Source organism: Pan paniscus, chromosome 19 (genome assembly GCF_029289425.2).
Source record: "Pan paniscus chromosome 19, NHGRI_mPanPan1-v2.0_pri, whole genome shotgun sequence".
Lineage (NCBI taxonomy): Eukaryota > Metazoa > Chordata > Mammalia > Primates > Hominidae > Pan > Pan paniscus.
The window spans coordinates 21708572-21726997 of NC_073268.2; the positions used below are offsets into that span (position 1 = coordinate 21708572).

Genomic DNA, 18426 nt, shown 5'->3' on the forward strand with positions numbered 1-18426 from the left:
AGGAGGCTATTGGCCCGGCGCGGGGGAAAAGGGGGAAGGTCGGGCTCGGGGTGGCAGGACCCCAGGGGGCAGGGGTGACTGCCGGGGTGCTCTTGGGGCAAGGTGGGCGTCAAGGCCCCCAGCAAGGTTGGGATAAAGTTTCTCTCCGAGGCACAGACTGCCGCCTGCGGGCTCAGCATTTACCTCTCCCTTCCTCCTTCCTAACGCAACTTCAGCGGAGGGCTGAGGGCTCTACTGCGCATTACCTGGAAAACTTAATTTCACTCCACGGCCCTAAGAGGTGGGCCTTATTATTAGCCACGGCCAGGGTTAGGGTGAGGCCTCTCCTCCAGGGCAGAATTTCAGAGGGTGCCCACCCCCCCGCCCTAAATCATTCAGCAATCAACATAAACTATAGTTCAACGCAATATATCTTATCTTGTGGGCCGCAAGCCACCCAGGTGCCCAGGCAAGAGCCTGAAGGCACAAGCTGTTCCAGTATAGTAAAGAAAATTATTAGAATAAGAAAAGTTTTACTAGAGATAGGAAACGGATAGGATTATATCTGACTATTATTAATCATTAGTTTGTAGCATTACTCTTTGTTCTATTACCATAATGATCTCTGTTCCATTATGATTACCTTGGGGGAAACCAGGCCACACAGAGTTAGGAGCTGAAGGGCCACAGTGAGAGGTGACCAGGAGACAAGAGTGTGAGCCCTCATTCACGCCCAGAGAAGGGCCGCTGGAGGGCTCCTTGGCCTAGCGGTAATGCCAGTGCCTGGGAAGGCCCTGGTTACTTAGCAGGCCTTGGTCTAGCGGCGGCCCCAGTGCCTGGGAAGGCACCCGTTACTTAGCAGGCCGGGAAAGGGAATCTCCCTCTCTCCAGGGGAGACAGAGAACGCTCCGCTCCACCACCTCTTGTGGGAGGTCTGACATTAGCCAGGCCGGCCCGCAGTCATCCGGAGGCTCCAACGTCTCCCTGTGATGCTGTGCTTCAGTGGGCACGCTCCTTCTTCACTTTCATGTTCCGCCTGTACACCTGGCTCCTCCTTTTAAGTTCTTAGAAGACAGCAGTAGCAGAATTAGTAGGAGTACCACAGTCTTCGATCTTTCTGATAAGTGCATAGAAGAAACGCTGACGTTTGCTGTCCTCCCTCTCCACCTCGGCTACCACAAAGGGAAAGGCCCCCTGTCCAGTGGACACGTGACTCGCGTGACCTATCGATCACTGGAGATGACTGGCACTCCTTACCCTGCCCCCTTGCCTTGACTACAATAAATAGCAGCGCCTCCAGGCATTCGGGGCCACTACCTGTCTGTCTCCGCGCTTTGGTGGCAGTGGTCCCCCGGGCCCAGCTGTCTTTCTTCCTATCTCTTTGTCTTCTGTCTTTATCTCTTCGATCTCTCGTCTCCGCGCACACACACGAAGAGAAAACCCACAGACCCGGTAGGGGTGGACCCTACATTATCTCGGCTACAACATAATCAAGATATTCATGTGGACTACTGAGTCTTTCGGTGCCCCCTTGCTGTTTTAGTTTTGTCCTGCGGCCGAGTGTTTCCCTCGCTTCACGCCAACCCAATCTCCGCCGCCCTGTCTTGTCATCCCCATTCTACAGCCCAGCACGGTGCAGTATGGCAGCCGCTGGCCACAGGTATCTAGGGAGCCCTGGAAATGTGGTCAGTTCTAACGGAGCTGTGCTGTAAGTGTGAAATACACATGGGATTTTGACGGCAGTGGGAGCAAAATTCTCCCAATTTTTTTTTTTTTTTTTCAGACGGAGGTTCCGCTCTTGTTACCCAGCCTGGAGTCCAATGGCGCGATCTAGGCTCTCTGCAACCTCCGCCTCCCGGGTTCAAGCGATTCCCCTGCCTCAGCCTCCCGAGCAGCTGGGACTACAGGCATGTGCCACCACGCCCGGCTAAGTTTGTATTTTTAGTACACATGGGGTTTCTCCATGTTGGTCAGGCTGGTCTCCAACTCCCGACCTCCGGTGATCCGCCCAGCTGCCGCCTCCCAAAGTGTTGCTTGCGATTACAGGCTTGAGCCACCGCTCACCCTGGCTTTTTTTTTTTTTTTTTTTTTTTTTTTTGACAGACAAACTCTTGCTCTGTCACCCAGGCTGGAGTGCAGTGGCGCGATCTCGGCTCACTGCAGCCTCTACCTCCCGGGTTCCAGCGATTCTCCTGCCTCAGCCTCCTGGGTAGCTGGGATTACAGGCGTAGGCCACCACGCCCGGCTCATTTTTGTATTTTTAGGGGGTTTCGCCATGTCGGCCAGGCTGGTCTCCAGCTCCTGACCTCAGGCGATCCGCCCGCCTCGGCCTCCCAAAGCGCTGGGATTACAGGCGTAAGCCACCGCGCCGGGCTCTTTCATTCTGTCTTTATTTTCTGAGATAGAGTCTCGCTCGGACGCTCAGGTTGGACTGCAATGGCGTGATCTCGGCTCGCTGAAACTTCCGCCTCCCGGGTTCAAGCGATTCTCCTGTCTCAGCCTCCCGAGTAGCTGGGATTATTGACGGGCAGCACCACGCCCGGCTACCTTTTGTGGTTTTTGTATCTTCTGTCTTCTGCTCTTTAGTACCGCATAGAGCCACAGAAGACTAGCGAGTCGAACAAACGGCCCCTGTTGCAGCAGTTGTTGATCACGGGGCTGCCCCCGGTACTCATCCTGTGTCTCTCGTCCAAATCCCCGCTCCTCCCCAGCTATCACCTCTGCCGATGCTGGTGGTTTCCCTGGGTACCGGGAACCAAACTCTCATTCCCCAGGGGCCTAAGCCCCCCGTGGCCAGGCCCTTCTCAAGTCAGGGTTCCTGCACATTCACAGTTACGGGTGGCCCTGGGAGTAACACCTGGCACCCAAACAGATCACCAGAGTCCACGCATAGTCCACCTGCCCTCCCTGCGTAAGATCAGCTCTTCCTCCTCCCGGCGATAGATCAGGGTCAATGATCCCTGCCAAGATGGCGACTGCTCCAGCCTGCTGGTCCAACCTGTCCAGCCACAGCTGTTGCTCGAAGGCTTGAAGTTCAATGGGACCCTCTCCCGCTTTCTACAAACTGGTTCCTCTATTTTCATGTTTATTTATTTGGGACGGGGTCTGGCTCTGTCACCCAGGCTGGAGTGCAGTGGTGCGATCACTGCTCACTGCAGCATCCACCTCCCAGCGTCCACCCATCCTCCTGGCCTCAGCCTCTGGAACAGCTGGGGTACAGATACGCCCCAGCCCGAACAGGTTTTCACTAGGTTGCCTGGGCTCTTTCTTTCTTTGTCTGTGTTTGTTTGTTGGTTGGTCGGTTGGTTTTTGTTTGTTTCTTTCGAGACGGGGCTCCGGCTCTGCCGCCGGGGCTGCAGTGCAATGGCGCGATCTCACCTCACTGCGGCCTTCTGGGCTCAAGCGATCCCCCCACTGTGCCCGGCCTGAAGACAGCCTTTAGAGAAAGAAGCAGGGGGAGTTCTTCCGAGGACAGACAAGATTTCTGGAGTTTGGAAAGGGTGAGAGACTGGGTCAGCGAAAGGAACATTCCGATCTTTATGTTGGGATGCAACGTATAATAGATACAGGGATGAGACCCAAAAGAGCCGGCAGAGGTTTGTCATCGTGGTCGCAAGGCAACTGCCGGTGGCTGATCCCGTAAAGGATACGCATACCTAGAGCGGAGCCTAAAGATGCATCAAGCATGACGGGTGGAGCCACGATGCTTGGACTCGAGCTCTGCTCCTGTGCGTTCCGTGATAAATGGCTTATACTACCTGCACCTCAGTTTTTCCCGGGCAAAAAAGGAAGCTTGCTGCCGGTGCGTTGGCACCTGCCTTAAAGTGCCAGCTACTCAGCGGGCTGAAGAGGAAGAAGTTCCTACTAGGAAGACACGTGGACACGTATGTTTACTGCAGCACTATTTACAATAGCAAAGACTTGGAACCAACTCGAATGCCCATGAATGATAGGCTGGATAAAGAAAGTGTGGCACGTATACACCATGGAATTACTACGCAGCCATAAAAAAGGATGAGTTCATGTCCTCTGCGGGAACGTGGATGAAGCTGGAAGGCCTCATTCTCAGCAAACTGACACAGGAAGCGAAAACCAAACACCGCATGTTCTCGCTCCTAAGTGGGAGTTGAACAGTGAGAACACATGGGACACAGGGAGGGGAACATCACACGCCGGGCCCTGACGGGGCGTGGGGGGCAAGGGGAGAGAGAGCATTAGGACAAATAGCCAACGCGTGCGGGGCTTCAAACCTAGACGACTGGTGGATAGGTGCAGCAAAGCACCGTGGCACACGTGTATCTATGTTCCAAACCTGCACGTCCTGCACATGTACCCCAGAACTTGGGAGGGGGTGGGGGAAACCAAAAGAGAGAACGGAGGAGAGGCGGGGGGGGGGGTGAAGAGAGAGAGAGAGGAGAAAGAAGTTCAATTCCGGGTGGATCCCATTCCTTTAAAAGGTCGCCACCCACTCGACTGCCAAGCTGAGATCCTAAGGACCTCCCCAAAGGAGGAGGTCGTGGCCTTCCCAAAGCGCAGTAGTCACGGTGGAAACGGAAGCGTGCCGCATAAGCCTACCGCCCGCAGATCAGGAACCTCCCTCGCGGTACTTCAGGGAAGCAGTTAAGTCAAGCCGGCGCGTCACAGGCACTCGGCGTGCAAGCCGCCCCGCAGATGCTACTGTCTCTTACCTCGCTCTGCTTTTAGGAAACACGTTGTATCCCCGGAGGGGGTGCACCGTTCCTGGAGGTACTGCAATACCAGGTCGATGCGTGGAGTGGACGGAGCAAGCTCCTATTCCATCTCCCTGCTCCAAAAATCCATTTAATATATTGTCCTCGGATAGAGGACGTATCAGATATTAAACTAATAAGAACAGATACTACACTTGATCTTAGCCAAAAGGCCGAGAAGCGATGCTGCCGCCTTCGCGCCCGCCGTCACCGTCCCACTCTCATCCACATTCAAGTCGCGGTGAGAGCCCCAGCCTCGCTCCTTGCCCCATTCCCTCTGTCTCGTCCACAGCGCTATTGACGCCCTTACACTCTCGGGCTGATTTCTTATTCTCCGCCTTTGAAAAGGGAAATCTTACACCCGTGCTTCTTCCGGCGTTCCCGGGCTTTCATTTCGAATTTGCATGCCCCGCCCTTTCACGGAGGGCGTGGCCTCCGCCGTTGACTCCGCCCCCGGGGCCGCCTCTGCCTGGGGGAGCCGGGGCTCCGCTGGGGGCGACTTCCTTGTTCGTATCGAGCCAGCGAAAAGACAGAACCGGAAGAGACTGGGGGCGAAGGCGACAGGGGTCTGTGGAAGAGACCTGTCGGCGGAGAGCGGTCCACGTTTTCCTGGAGAAAGACGAGGCCCCAGGGCAGGAGCGCGGGCTGCGCTGGGCCTTTACTTCGCCGCCCGCGGGCGGGGAGACCGGCCCCGTACCCGAGGGGACGAGGGGCCCATGCCCAGTCAGGGAAGCCGAAGGCCTGGAGGGGCTTCCGGGAGCAGGGGCTGGAGTTCCTCTGCCAGGCAGGAGGCTGGCACCAGACACCCAGCAGAGGGAGGCGGCGAGGGCCCAGCAAGGATTCTCCCCAGCCCCTGTGCCTGCGTCTCCTGCGGCTTCTGTGCGCGGACCGTGTCCTGTGCTGTGTAGGGAAAGCTGCCTCCCTGCTCGGGACGTGGATTCCCTTCCCCTCCTCCTCGCCTGGCTACTTCTGACGCAGGTCGTCAGGACTCCGCTTGGGTGTCACCCGTCCAGGAAGCCTCCCTTAGTCAAGGGCCCTCGGCACCCGCCCCGTATGTGACTAGCAGCCCTCCTGTGTATTTCATCGCGCCCCCGTTGTTTATATCAGCTATTCCACTCACCACCCTTCTGGGCAACCCTTTATCTCCCGCTCTGAAATCCCATCGCTGAGGGCTGGGACCCCTCCTCAGTGCTTATCCCTGTTTCCCCGCGCGAGTCTGGCGCCTGGCGTGTGGAAGGCGCTCAGCAAACGTTTGTGGAGCGAAGAAACGACGCAAAGGTGATGAGCACGGCAGACCGTGATGAGCACGACGCAGTTAGGAGGCTATTGGCCCGGCGCGGGGGAAAAGGGGGAAGGTCGGGCTCGGGGTGGCAGGACCCCAGAGGGCAGGGGTGACTGCCGGGGTGCTCTTGGGGCAAGGTGGGCGTCAAGGCCCCCAGCAAGGTTGGGATAAAGTTTCTCTCCGAGGCACAGACTGCCGCCTGCGGGCTCAGCATTTACCTCTCCCTTCCTCCTTCCTAACGCAACTTCAGCGGAGGGCTGAGGGCTCTACTGCGCATTACCTGGAAAACTTAATTTCACTCCACGGCCCTAAGAGGTGGGCCTTATTATTAGCCACGGCCAGGGTTAGGGTGAGGCCTCTCCTCCAGGGCAGAATTTCAGAGGGTGCCCACCCCCCCGCCCTAAATCATTCAGCAATCAACATAAACTATAGTTCAACGCAATATATCTTATCTTGTGGGCCGCAAGCCACCCAGGTGCCCAGGCAAGAGCCTGAAGGCACAAGCTGTTCCAGTATAGTAAAGAAAATTATTAGAATAAGAAAAGTTTTACTAGAGATAGGAAACGGATAGGATTATATCTGACTATTATTAATCATTAGTTTGTAGCATTACTCTTTGTTCTATTACCATAATGATCTCTGTTCCATTATGATTACCTTGGGGGAAACCAGGCCACACAGAGTTAGGAGCTGAAGGGCCACAGTGAGAGGTGACCAGGAGACAAGAGTGTGAGCCCTCATTCACGCCCAGAGAAGGGCCGCTGGAGGGCTCCTTGGCCTAGCGGTAATGCCAGTGCCTGGGAAGGCCCTGGTTACTTAGCAGGCCTTGGTCTAGCGGCGGCCCCAGTGCCTGGGAAGGCACCCGTTACTTAGCAGGCCGGGAAAGGGAATCTCCCTCTCTCCAGGGGAGACAGAGAACGCTCCGCTCCACCACCTCTTGTGGGAGGTCTGACATTAGCCAGGCCGGCCCGCAGTCATCCGGAGGCTCCAACGTCTCCCTGTGATGCTGTGCTTCAGTGGGCACGCTCCTTCTTCACTTTCATGTTCCGCCTGTACACCTGGCTCCTCCTTTTAAGTTCTTAGAAGACAGCAGTAGCAGAATTAGTAGGAGTACCACAGTCTTCGATCTTTCTGATAAGTGCATAGAAGAAACGCTGACGTTTGCTGTCCTCCCTCTCCACCTCGGCTACCACAAAGGGAAAGGCCCCCTGTCCAGTGGACACGTGACTCGCGTGACCTATCGATCACTGGAGATGACTGGCACTCCTTACCCTGCCCCCTTGCCTTGACTACAATAAATAGCAGCGCCTCCAGGCATTCGGGGCCACTACCTGTCTGTCTCCGCGCTTTGGTGGCAGTGGTCCCCCGGGCCCAGCTGTCTTTCTTCCTATCTCTTTGTCTTCTGTCTTTATCTCTTCGATCTCTCGTCTCCGCGCACACACACGAAGAGAAAACCCACAGACCCGGTAGGGGTGGACCCTACATTATCTCGGCTACAACATAATCAAGATATTCATGTGGACTACTGAGTCTTTCGGTGCCCCCTTGCTGTTTTAGTTTTGTCCTGCGGCCGAGTGTTTCCCTCGCTTCACGCCAACCCAATCTCCGCCGCCCTGTCTTGTCATCCCCATTCTACAGCCCAGCACGGTGCAGTATGGCAGCCGCTGGCCACAGGTATCTAGGGAGCCCTGGAAATGTGGTCAGTTCTAACGGAGCTGTGCTGTAAGTGTGAAATACACATGGGATTTTGACGGCAGTGGGAGCAAAATTCTCCCAATTTTTTTTTTTTTTTTTCAGACGGAGGTTCCGCTCTTGTTACCCAGCCTGGAGTCCAATGGCGCGATCTAGGCTCTCTGCAACCTCCGCCTCCCGGGTTCAAGCGATTCCCCTGCCTCAGCCTCCCGAGCAGCTGGGACTACAGGCATGTGCCACCACGCCCGGCTAAGTTTGTATTTTTAGTACACATGGGGTTTCTCCATGTTGGTCAGGCTGGTCTCCAACTCCCGACCTCCGGTGATCCGCCCAGCTGCCGCCTCCCAAAGTGTTGCTTGCGATTACAGGCTTGAGCCACCGCTCACCCTGGCTTTTTTTTTTTTTTTTTTTTTTTTTTTGACAGACAAACTCTTGCTCTGTCGCCCAGGCTGGAGTGCAGTGGCGCGATCTCGGCTCACTGCAGCCTCTACCTCCCGGGTTCCAGCGATTCTCCTGCCTCAGCCTCCTGGGTAGCTGGGATTACAGGCGTAGGCCACCACGCCCGGCTCATTTTTGTATTTTTAGGGGGTTTCGCCATGTCGGCCAGGCTGGTCTCCAGCTCCTGACCTCAGGCGATCCGCCCGCCTCGGCCTCCCAAAGCGCTGGGATTACAGGCGTAAGCCACCGCGCCGGGCTCTTTCATTCTGTCTTTATTTTCTGAGATAGAGTCTCGCTCGGACGCTCAGGTTGGACTGCAATGGCGTGATCTCGGCTCGCTGAAACTTCCGCCTCCCGGGTTCAAGCGATTCTCCTGTCTCAGCCTCCCGAGTAGCTGGGATTATTGACGGGCAGCACCACGCCCGGCTACCTTTTGTGGTTTTTGTATCTTCTGTCTTCTGCTCTTTAGTACCGCATAGAGCCACAGAAGACTAGCGAGTCGAACAAACGGCCCCTGTTGCAGCAGTTGTTGATCACGGGGCTGCCCCCGGTACTCATCCTGTGTCTCTCGTCCAAATCCCCGCTCCTCCCCAGCTATCACCTCTGCCGATGCTGGTGGTTTCCCTGGGTACCGGGAACCAAACTCTCATTCCCCAGGGGCCTAAGCCCCCCGTGGCCAGGCCCTTCTCAAGTCAGGGTTCCTGCACATTCACAGTTACGGGTGGCCCTGGGAGTAACACCTGGCACCCAAACAGATCACCAGAGTCCACGCATAGTCCACCTGCCCTCCCTGCGTAAGATCAGCTCTTCCTCCTCCCGGCGATAGATCAGGGTCAATGATCCCTGCCAAGATGGCGACTGCTCCAGCCTGCTGGTCCAACCTGTCCAGCCACAGCTGTTGCTCGAAGGCTTGAAGTTCAATGGGACCCTCTCCCGCTTTCTACAAACTGGTTCCTCTATTTTCATGTTTATTTATTTGGGACGGGGTCTGGCTCTGTCACCCAGGCTGGAGTGCAGTGGTGCGATCACTGCTCACTGCAGCATCCACCTCCCAGCGTCCACCCATCCTCCTGGCCTCAGCCTCTGGAACAGCTGGGGTACAGATACGCCCCAGCCCGAACAGGTTTTCACTAGGTTGCCTGGGCTCTTTCTTTCTTTGTCTGTGTTTGTTTGTTGGTTGGTCGGTTGGTTTTTGTTTGTTTCTTTCGAGACGGGGCTCCGGCTCTGCCGCCGGGGCTGCAGTGCAATGGCGCGATCTCACCTCACTGCGGCCTTCTGGGCTCAAGCGATCCCCCCACTGTGCCCGGCCTGAAGACAGCCTTTAGAGAAAGAAGCAGGGGGAGTTCTTCCGAGGACAGACAAGATTTCTGGAGTTTGGAAAGGGTGAGAGACTGGGTCAGCGAAAGGAACATTCCGATCTTTATGTTGGGATGCAACGTATAATAGATACAGGGATGAGACCCAAAAGAGCCGGCAGAGGTTTGTCATCGTGGTCGCAAGGCAACTGCCGGTGGCTGATCCCGTAAAGGATACGCATACCTAGAGCGGAGCCTAAAGATGCATCAAGCATGACGGGTGGAGCCACGATGCTTGGACTCGAGCTCTGCTCCTGTGCGTTCCGTGATAAATGGCTTATACTACCTGCACCTCAGTTTTTCCCGGGCAAAAAAGGAAGCTTGCTGCCGGTGCGTTGGCACCTGCCTTAAAGTGCCAGCTACTCAGCGGGCTGAAGAGGAAGAAGTTCCTACTAGGAAGACACGTGGACACGTATGTTTACTGCAGCACTATTTACAATAGCAAAGACTTGGAACCAACTCGAATGCCCATGAATGATGGGCTGGATAAAGAAAGTGTGGCACGTATACACCATGGAATTACTACGCAGCCATAAAAAAGGATGAGTTCATGTCCTCTGCGGGAACGTGGATGAAGCTGGAAGGCCTCATTCTCAGCAAACTGACACAGGAAGCGAAAACCAAACACCGCATGTTCTCGCTCCTAAGTGGGAGTTGAACAGTGAGAACACATGGGACACAGGGAGGGGAACATCACACGCCGGGCCCTGACGGGGCGTGGGGGGCAAGGGGAGAGAGAGCATTAGGACAAATAGCCAACGCGTGCGGGGCTTCAAACCTAGACGACTGGTGGATAGGTGCAGCAAAGCACCGTGGCACACGTGTATCTATGTTCCAAACCTGCACGTCCTGCACATGTACCCCAGAACTTGGGAGGGGGTGGGGGAAACCAAAAGAGAGAACGGAGGAGAGGCGGGGGGGGGTGAAGAGAGAGAGAGAGAGAGAGAGAGAGAGAGAGAGAGAGGAGAAAGAAGTTCAATTCCGGGTGGATCCCATTCCTTTAAAAGGTCGCCACCCACTCGACTGCCAAGCTGAGATCCTAAGGACCTCCCCAAAGGAGGAGGTCGTGGCCTTCCCAAAGCGCAGTAGTCACGGTGGAAACGGAAGCGTGCCGCATAAGCCTACCGCCCGCAGATCAGGAACCTCCCTCGCGGTACTTCAGGGAAGCAGTTAAGTCAAGCCGGCGCGTCACAGGCACTCGGCGTGCAAGCCGCCCCGCAGATGCTACTGTCTCTTACCTCGCTCTGCTTTTAGGAAACACGTTGTATCCCCGGAGGGGGTGCACCGTTCCTGGAGGTACTGCAATACCAGGTCGATGCGTGGAGTGGACGGAGCAAGCTCCTATTCCATCTCCCTGCTCCAAAAATCCATTTAATATATTGTCCTCGGATAGAGGACGTATCAGATATTAAACTGATAAGAACAGATACTACACTTGATCTTAGCCAAAAGGCCGAGAAGCGATGCTGCCGCCTTCGCGCCCGCCGTCACCGTCCCACTCTCATCCACATTCAAGTCGCGGTGAGAGCCCCAGCCTCGCTCCTTGCCCCATTCCCTCTGTCTCGTCCACAGCGCTATTGACGCCCTTACACTCTCGGGCTGATTTCTTATTCTCCGCCTTTGAAAAGGGAAATCTTACACCCGTGCTTCTTCCGGCGTTCCCGGGCTTTCATTTCGAATTTGCATGCCCCGCCCTTTCACGGAGGGCGTGGCCTCCGCCGTTGACTCCGCCCCCGGGGCCGCCTCTGCCTGGGGGAGCCGGGGCTCCGCTGGGGGCGACTTCCTTGTTCGTATCGAGCCAGCGAAAAGACAGAACCGGAAGAGACTGGGGGCGAAGGCGACAGGGGTCTGTGGAAGAGACCTGTCGGCGGAGAGCGGTCCACGTTTTCCTGGAGAAAGACGAGGCCCCAGGGCAGGAGCGCGGGCTGCGCTGGGCCTTTACTTCGCCGCCCGCGGGCGGGGAGACCGGCCCCGTACCCGAGGGGACGAGGGGCCCATGCCCAGTCAGGGAAGCCGAAGGCCTGGAGGGGCTTCCGGGAGCAGGGGCTGGAGTTCCTCTGCCAGGCAGGAGGCTGGCACCAGACACCCAGCAGAGGGAGGCGGCGAGGGCCCAGCAAGGATTCTCCCCAGCCCCTGTGCCTGCGTCTCCTGCGGCTTCTGTGCGCGGACCGTGTCCTGTGCTGTGTAGGGAAAGCTGCCTCCCTGCTCGGGACGTGGATTCCCTTCCCCTCCTCCTCGCCTGGCTACTTCTGACGCAGGTCGTCAGGACTCCGCTTGGGTGTCACCCGTCCAGGAAGCCTCCCTTAGTCAAGGGCCCTCGGCACCCGCCCCGTATGTGACTAGCAGCCCTCCTGTGTATTTCATCGCGCCCCCGTTGTTTATATCAGCTATTCCACTCACCACCCTTCTGGGCAACCCTTTATCTCCCGCTCTGAAATCCCATCGCTGAGGGCTGGGACCCCTCCTCAGTGCTTATCCCTGTTTCCCCGCGCGAGTCTGGCGCCTGGCGTGTGGAAGGCGCTCAGCAAACGTTTGTGGAGCGAAGAAACGACGCAAAGGTGATGAGCACGGCAGACCGTGATGAGCACGACGCAGTTAGGAGGCTATTGGCCCGGCGCGGGGGAAAAGGGGGAAGGTCGGGCTCGGGGTGGCAGGACCCCAGAGGGCAGGGGTGACTGCCGGGGTGCTCTTGGGGCAAGGTGGGCGTCAAGGCCCCCAGCAAGGTTGGGATAAAGTTTCTCTCCGAGGCACAGACTGCCGCCTGCGGGCTCAGCATTTACCTCTCCCTTCCTCCTTCCTAACGCAACTTCAGCGGAGGGCTGAGGGCTCTACTGCGCATTACCTGGAAAACTTAATTTCACTCCACGGCCCTAAGAGGTGGGCCTTATTATTAGCCACGGCCAGGGTTAGGGTGAGGCCTCTCCTCCAGGGCAGAATTTCAGAGGGTGCCCACCCCCCCGCCCTAAATCATTCAGCAATCAACATAAACTATAGTTCAACGCAATATATCTTATCTTGTGGGCCGCAAGCCACCCAGGTGCCCAGGCAAGAGCCTGAAGGCACAAGCTGTTCCAGTATAGTAAAGAAAATTATTAGAATAAGAAAAGTTTTACTAGAGATAGGAAACGGATAGGATTATATCTGACTATTATTAATCATTAGTTTGTAGCATTACTCTTTGTTCTATTACCATAATGATCTCTGTTCCATTATGATTACCTTGGGGGAAACCAGGCCACACAGAGTTAGGAGCTGAAGGGCCACAGTGAGAGGTGACCAGGAGACAAGAGTGTGAGCCCTCATTCACGCCCAGAGAAGGGCCGCTGGAGGGCTCCTTGGCCTAGCGGTAATGCCAGTGCCTGGGAAGGCCCTGGTTACTTAGCAGGCCTTGGTCTAGCGGCGGCCCCAGTGCCTGGGAAGGCACCCGTTACTTAGCAGGCCGGGAAAGGGAATCTCCCTCTCTCCAGGGGAGACAGAGAACGCTCCGCTCCACCACCTCTTGTGGGAGGTCTGACATTAGCCAGGCCGGCCCGCAGTCATCCGGAGGCTCCAACGTCTCCCTGTGATGCTGTGCTTCAGTGGGCACGCTCCTTCTTCACTTTCATGTTCCGCCTGTACACCTGGCTCCTCCTTTTAAGTTCTTAGAAGACAGCAGTAGCAGAATTAGTAGGAGTACCACAGTCTTCGATCTTTCTGATAAGTGCATAGAAGAAACGCTGACGTTTGCTGTCCTCCCTCTCCACCTCGGCTACCACAAAGGGAAAGGCCCCCTGTCCAGTGGACACGTGACTCGCGTGACCTATCGATCACTGGAGATGACTGGCACTCCTTACCCTGCCCCCTTGCCTTGACTACAATAAATAGCAGCGCCTCCAGGCATTCGGGGCCACTACCTGTCTGTCTCCGCGCTTTGGTGGCAGTGGTCCCCCGGGCCCAGCTGTCTTTCTTCCTATCTCTTTGTCTTCTGTCTTTATCTCTTCGATCTCTCGTCTCCGCGCACACACACGAAGAGAAAACCCACAGACCCGGTAGGGGTGGACCCTACATTATCTCGGCTACAACATAATCAAGATATTCATGTGGACTACTGAGTCTTTCGGTGCCCCCTTGCTGTTTTAGTTTTGTCCTGCGGCCGAGTGTTTCCCTCGCTTCACGCCAACCCAATCTCCGCCGCCCTGTCTTGTCATCCCCATTCTACAGCCCAGCACGGTGCAGTATGGCAGCCGCTGGCCACAGGTATCTAGGGAGCCCTGGAAATGTGGTCAGTTCTAAGGGAGCTGTGCTGTAAGTGTGAAATACACATGGGATTTTGACGGCAGTGGGAGCAAAATTCTCCCAATTTTTTTTTTTTTTTTCAGACGGAGGTTCCGCTCTTGTTACCCAGCCTGGAGTCCAATGGCGCGATCTAGGCTCTCTGCAACCTCCGCCTCCCGGGTTCAAGCGATTCCCCTGCCTCAGCCTCCCGAGCAGCTGGGACTACAGGCATGTGCCACCACGCCCGGCTAAGTTTGTATTTTTAGTACACATGGGGTTTCTCCATGTTGGTCAGGCTGGTCTCCAACTCCCGACCTCCGGTGATCCGCCCAGCTGCCGCCTCCCAAAGTGTTGCTTGCGATTACAGGCTTGAGCCACCGCTCACCCTGGCTTTTTTTTTTTTTTTTTTTTTTTTTTTTTGACAGACAAACTCTTGCTCTGTCGCCCAGGCTGGAGTGCAGTGGCGCGATCTCGGCTCACTGCAGCCTCTACCTCCCGGGTTCCAGCGATTCTCCTGCCTCAGCCTCCTGGGTAGCTGGGATTACAGGCGTAGGCCACCACGCCCGGCTCATTTTTGTATTTTTAGGGGGTTTCGCCATGTCGGCCAGGCTGGTCTCCAGCTCCTGACCTCAGGCGATCCGCCCGCCTCGGCCTCCCAAAGCGCTGGGATTACAGGCGTAAGCCACCGCGCCGGGCTCTTTCATTCTGTCTTTATTTTCTGAGATAGAGTCTCGCTCGGACGCTCAGGTTGGACTGCAATGGCGTGATCTCGGCTCGCTGAAACTTCCGCCTCCCGGGTTCAAGCGATTCTCCTGTCTCAGCCTCCCGAGTAGCTGGGATTATTGACGGGCAGCACCACGCCCGGCTACCTTTTGTGGTTTTTGTATCTTCTGTCTTCTGCTCTTTAGTACCGCATAGAGCCACAGAAGACTAGCGAGTCGAACAAACGGCCCCTGTTGCAGCAGTTGTTGATCACGGGGCTGCCCCCGGTACTCATCCTGTGTCTCTCGTCCAAATCCCCGCTCCTCCCCAGCTATCACCTCTGCCGATGCTGGTGGTTTCCCTGGGTACCGGGAACCAAACTCTCATTCCCCAGGGGCCTAAGCCCCCCGTGGCCAGGCCCTTCTCAAGTCAGGGTTCCTGCACATTCACAGTTACGGGTGGCCCTGGGAGTAACACCTGGCACCCAAACAGATCACCAGAGTCCACGCATAGTCCACCTGCCCTCCCTGCGTAAGATCAGCTCTTCCTCCTCCCGGCGATAGATCAGGGTCAATGATCCCTGCCAAGATGGCGACTGCTCCAGCCTGCTGGTCCAACCTGTCCAGCCACAGCTGTTGCTCGAAGGCTTGAAGTTCAATGGGACCCTCTCCCGCTTTCTACAAACTGGTTCCTCTATTTTCATGTTTATTTATTTGGGACGGGGTCTGGCTCTGTCACCCAGGCTGGAGTGCAGTGGTGCGATCACTGCTCACTGCAGCATCCACCTCCCAGCGTCCACCCATCCTCCTGGCCTCAGCCTCTGGAACAGCTGGGGTACAGATACGCCCCAGCCCGAACAGGTTTTCACTAGGTTGCCTGGGCTCTTTCTTTCTTTGTCTGTGTTTGTTTGTTGGTTGGTCGGTTGGTTTTTGTTTGTTTCTTTCGAGACGGGGCTCCGGCTCTGCCGCCGGGGCTGCAGTGCAATGGCGCGATCTCACCTCACTGCGGCCTTCTGGGCTCAAGCGATCCCCCCACTGTGCCCGGCCTGAAGACAGCCTTTAGAGAAAGAAGCAGGGGGAGTTCTTCCGAGGACAGACAAGATTTCTGGAGTTTGGAAAGGGTGAGAGACTGGGTCAGCGAAAGGAACATTCCGATCTTTATGTTGGGATGCAACGTATAATAGATACAGGGATGAGACCCAAAAGAGCCGGCAGAGGTTTGTCATCGTGGTCGCAAGGCAACTGCCGGTGGCTGATCCCGTAAAGGATACGCATACCTAGAGCGGAGCCTAAAGATGCATCAAGCATGACGGGTGGAGCCACGATGCTTGGACTCGAGCTCTGCTCCTGTGCGTTCCGTGATAAATGGCTTATACTACCTGCACCTCAGTTTTTCCCGGGCAAAAAAGGAAGCTTGCTGCCGGTGCGTTGGCACCTGCCTTAAAGTGCCAGCTACTCAGCGGGCTGAAGAGGAAGAAGTTCCTACTAGGAAGACACGTGGACACGTATGTTTACTGCAGCACTATTTACAATAGCAAAGACTTGGAACCAACTCGAATGCCCATGAATGATAGGCTGGATAAAGAAAGTGTGGCACGTATACACCATGGAATTACTACGCAGCCATAAAAAAGGATGAGTTCATGTCCTCTGCGGGAACGTGGATGAAGCTGGAAGGCCTCATTCTCAGCAAACTGACACAGGAAGCGAAAACCAAACACCGCATGTTCTCGCTCCTAAGTGGGAGTTGAACAGTGAGAACACATGGGACACAGGGAGGGGAACATCACACGCCGGGCCCTGACGGGGCGTGGGGGGCAAGGGGAGAGAGAGCATTAGGACAAATAGCCAACGCGTGCGGGGCTTCAAACCTAGACGACTGGTGGATAGGTGCAGCAAAGCACCGTGGCACACGTGTATCTATGTTCCAAACCTGCACGTCCTGCACATGTACCCCAGAACTTGGGAGGGGGTGGGGGAAACCAAAAGAGAGAACGGAGGAGAGGCGGGGGGGGGGGTGAAGAGAGAGAGAGAGAGGAGAAAGAAGTTCAATTCCGGGTGGATCCCATTCCTTTAAAAGGTCGCCACCCACTCGACTGCCAAGCTGAGATCCTAAGGACCTCCCCAAAGGAGGAGGTCGTGGCCTTCCCAAAGCGCAGTAGTCACGGTGGAAACGGAAGCGTGCCGCATAAGCCTACCGCCCGCAGATCAGGAACCTCCCTCGCGGTACTTCAGGGAAGCAGTTAAGTCAAGCCGGCGCGTCACAGGCACTCGGCGTGCAAGCCGCCCCGCAGATGCTACTGTCTCTTACCTCGCTCTGCTTTTAGGAAACACGTTGTATCCCCGGAGGGGGTGCACCGTTCCTGGAGGTACTGCAATACCAGGTCGATGCGTGGAGTGGACGGAGCAAGCTCCTATTCCATCTCCCTGCTCCAAAAATCCATTTAATATATTGTCCTCGGATAGAGGACGTATCAGATATTAAACTGATAAGAACAGATACTACACTTGATCTTAGCCAAAAGGCCGAGAAGCGATGCTGCCGCCTTCGCGCCCGCCGTCACCGTCCCACTCTCATCCACATTCAAGTCGCGGTGAGAGCCCCAGCCTCGCTCCTTGCCCCATTCCCTCTGTCTCGTCCACAGCGCTATTGACGCCCTTACACTCTCGGGCTGATTTCTTATTCTCCGCCTTTGAAAAGGGAAATCTTACACCCGTGCTTCTTCCGGCGTTCCCGGGCTTTCATTTCGAATTTGCATGCCCCGCCCTTTCACGGAGGGCGTGGCCTCCGCCGTTGACTCCGCCCCCGGGGCCGCCTCTGCCTGGGGGAGCCGGGGCTCCGCTGGGGGCGACTTCCTTGTTCGTATCGAGCCAGCGAAAAGACAGAACCGGAAGAGACTGGGGGCGAAGGCGACAGGGGTCTGTGGAAGAGACCTGTCGGCGGAGAGCGGTCCACGTTTTCCTGGAGAAAGACGAGGCCCCAGGGCAGGAGCGCGGGCTGCGCTGGGCCTTTACTTCGCCGCCCGCGGGCGGGGAGACCGGCCCCGTACCCGAGGGGACGAGGGGCCCATGCCCAGTCAGGGAAGCCGAAGGCCTGGAGGGGCTTCCGGGAGCAGGGGCTGGAGTTCCTCTGCCAGGCAGGAGGCTGGCACCAGACACCCAGCAGAGGGAGGCGGCGAGGGCCCAGCAAGGATTCTCCCCAGCCCCTGTGCCTGCGTCTCCTGCGGCTTCTGTGCGCGGACCGTGTCCTGTGCTGTGTAGGGAAAGCTGCCTCCCTGCTCGGGACGTGGATTCCCTTCCCCTCCTCCTCGCCTGGCTACTTCTGACGCAGGTCGTCAGGACTCCGCTTGGGTGTCACCCGTCCAGGAAGCCTCCCTTAGTCAAGGGCCCTCGGCACCCGCCCCGTATGTGACTAGCAGCCCTCCTGTGTATTTCATCGCGCCCCCGTTGTTTATATCAGCTATTCCACTCACCACCCTTCTGGGCAACCCTTTATCTCCCGCTCTGAAATCCCATCGCTGAGGGCTGGGACCCCTCCTCAGTGCTTATCCCTGTTTCCCCGCGCGAGTCTGGCGCCTGGCGTGTGGAAGGCGCTCAGCAAACGTTTGTGGAGCGAAGAAACGACGCAAAGGTGATGAGCACGGCAGACCGTGATGAGCACGACGCAGTTAGGAGGCTATTGGCCCGGCGCGGGGGAAAAGGGGGAAGGTCGGGCTCGGGGTGGCAGGACCCCAGAGGGCAGGGGTGACTGCCGGGGTGCTCTTGGGGCAAGGTGGGCGTCAAGGCCCCCAGCAAGGTTGGGATAAAGTTTCTCTCCGAGGCACAGACTGCCGCCTGCGGGCTCAGCATTTACCTCTCCCTTCCTCCTTCCTAACGCAACTTCAGCGGAGGGCTGAGGGCTCTACTGCGCATTACCTGGAAAACTTAATTTCACTCCACGGCCCTAAGAGGTGGGCCTTATTATTAGCCACGGCCAGGGTTAGGGTGAGGCCTCT

At 56.6% G+C, this 18426-nt stretch overlaps 3 non-coding genes across 3 annotated transcripts; all 3 read right to left on the reverse strand.

Annotated features, from left to right (window-relative positions):
* Window positions 1-4703: 4703 nt before the first annotated feature.
* On the reverse strand, window positions 4704-4894 carry LOC134729552 (U2 spliceosomal RNA). The gene has a single exon (XR_010110762.1). It is a non-coding gene; the product is annotated as a U2 spliceosomal RNA (small nuclear RNA).
* A 5856-nt stretch (window positions 4895-10750) lies between these two features.
* Window positions 10751-10941, reverse strand: LOC134729547 (U2 spliceosomal RNA). Its single transcript, XR_010110757.1, has one exon. It is a non-coding gene; the product is annotated as a U2 spliceosomal RNA (small nuclear RNA).
* Window positions 10942-16778: 5837 nt separating this feature from the next.
* LOC134729548 (U2 spliceosomal RNA) lies at window positions 16779-16969 on the reverse strand. Its single transcript, XR_010110758.1, has one exon. It is a non-coding gene; the product is annotated as a U2 spliceosomal RNA (small nuclear RNA).
* Between the last annotated feature and the right edge of the window lie 1457 nt (window positions 16970-18426).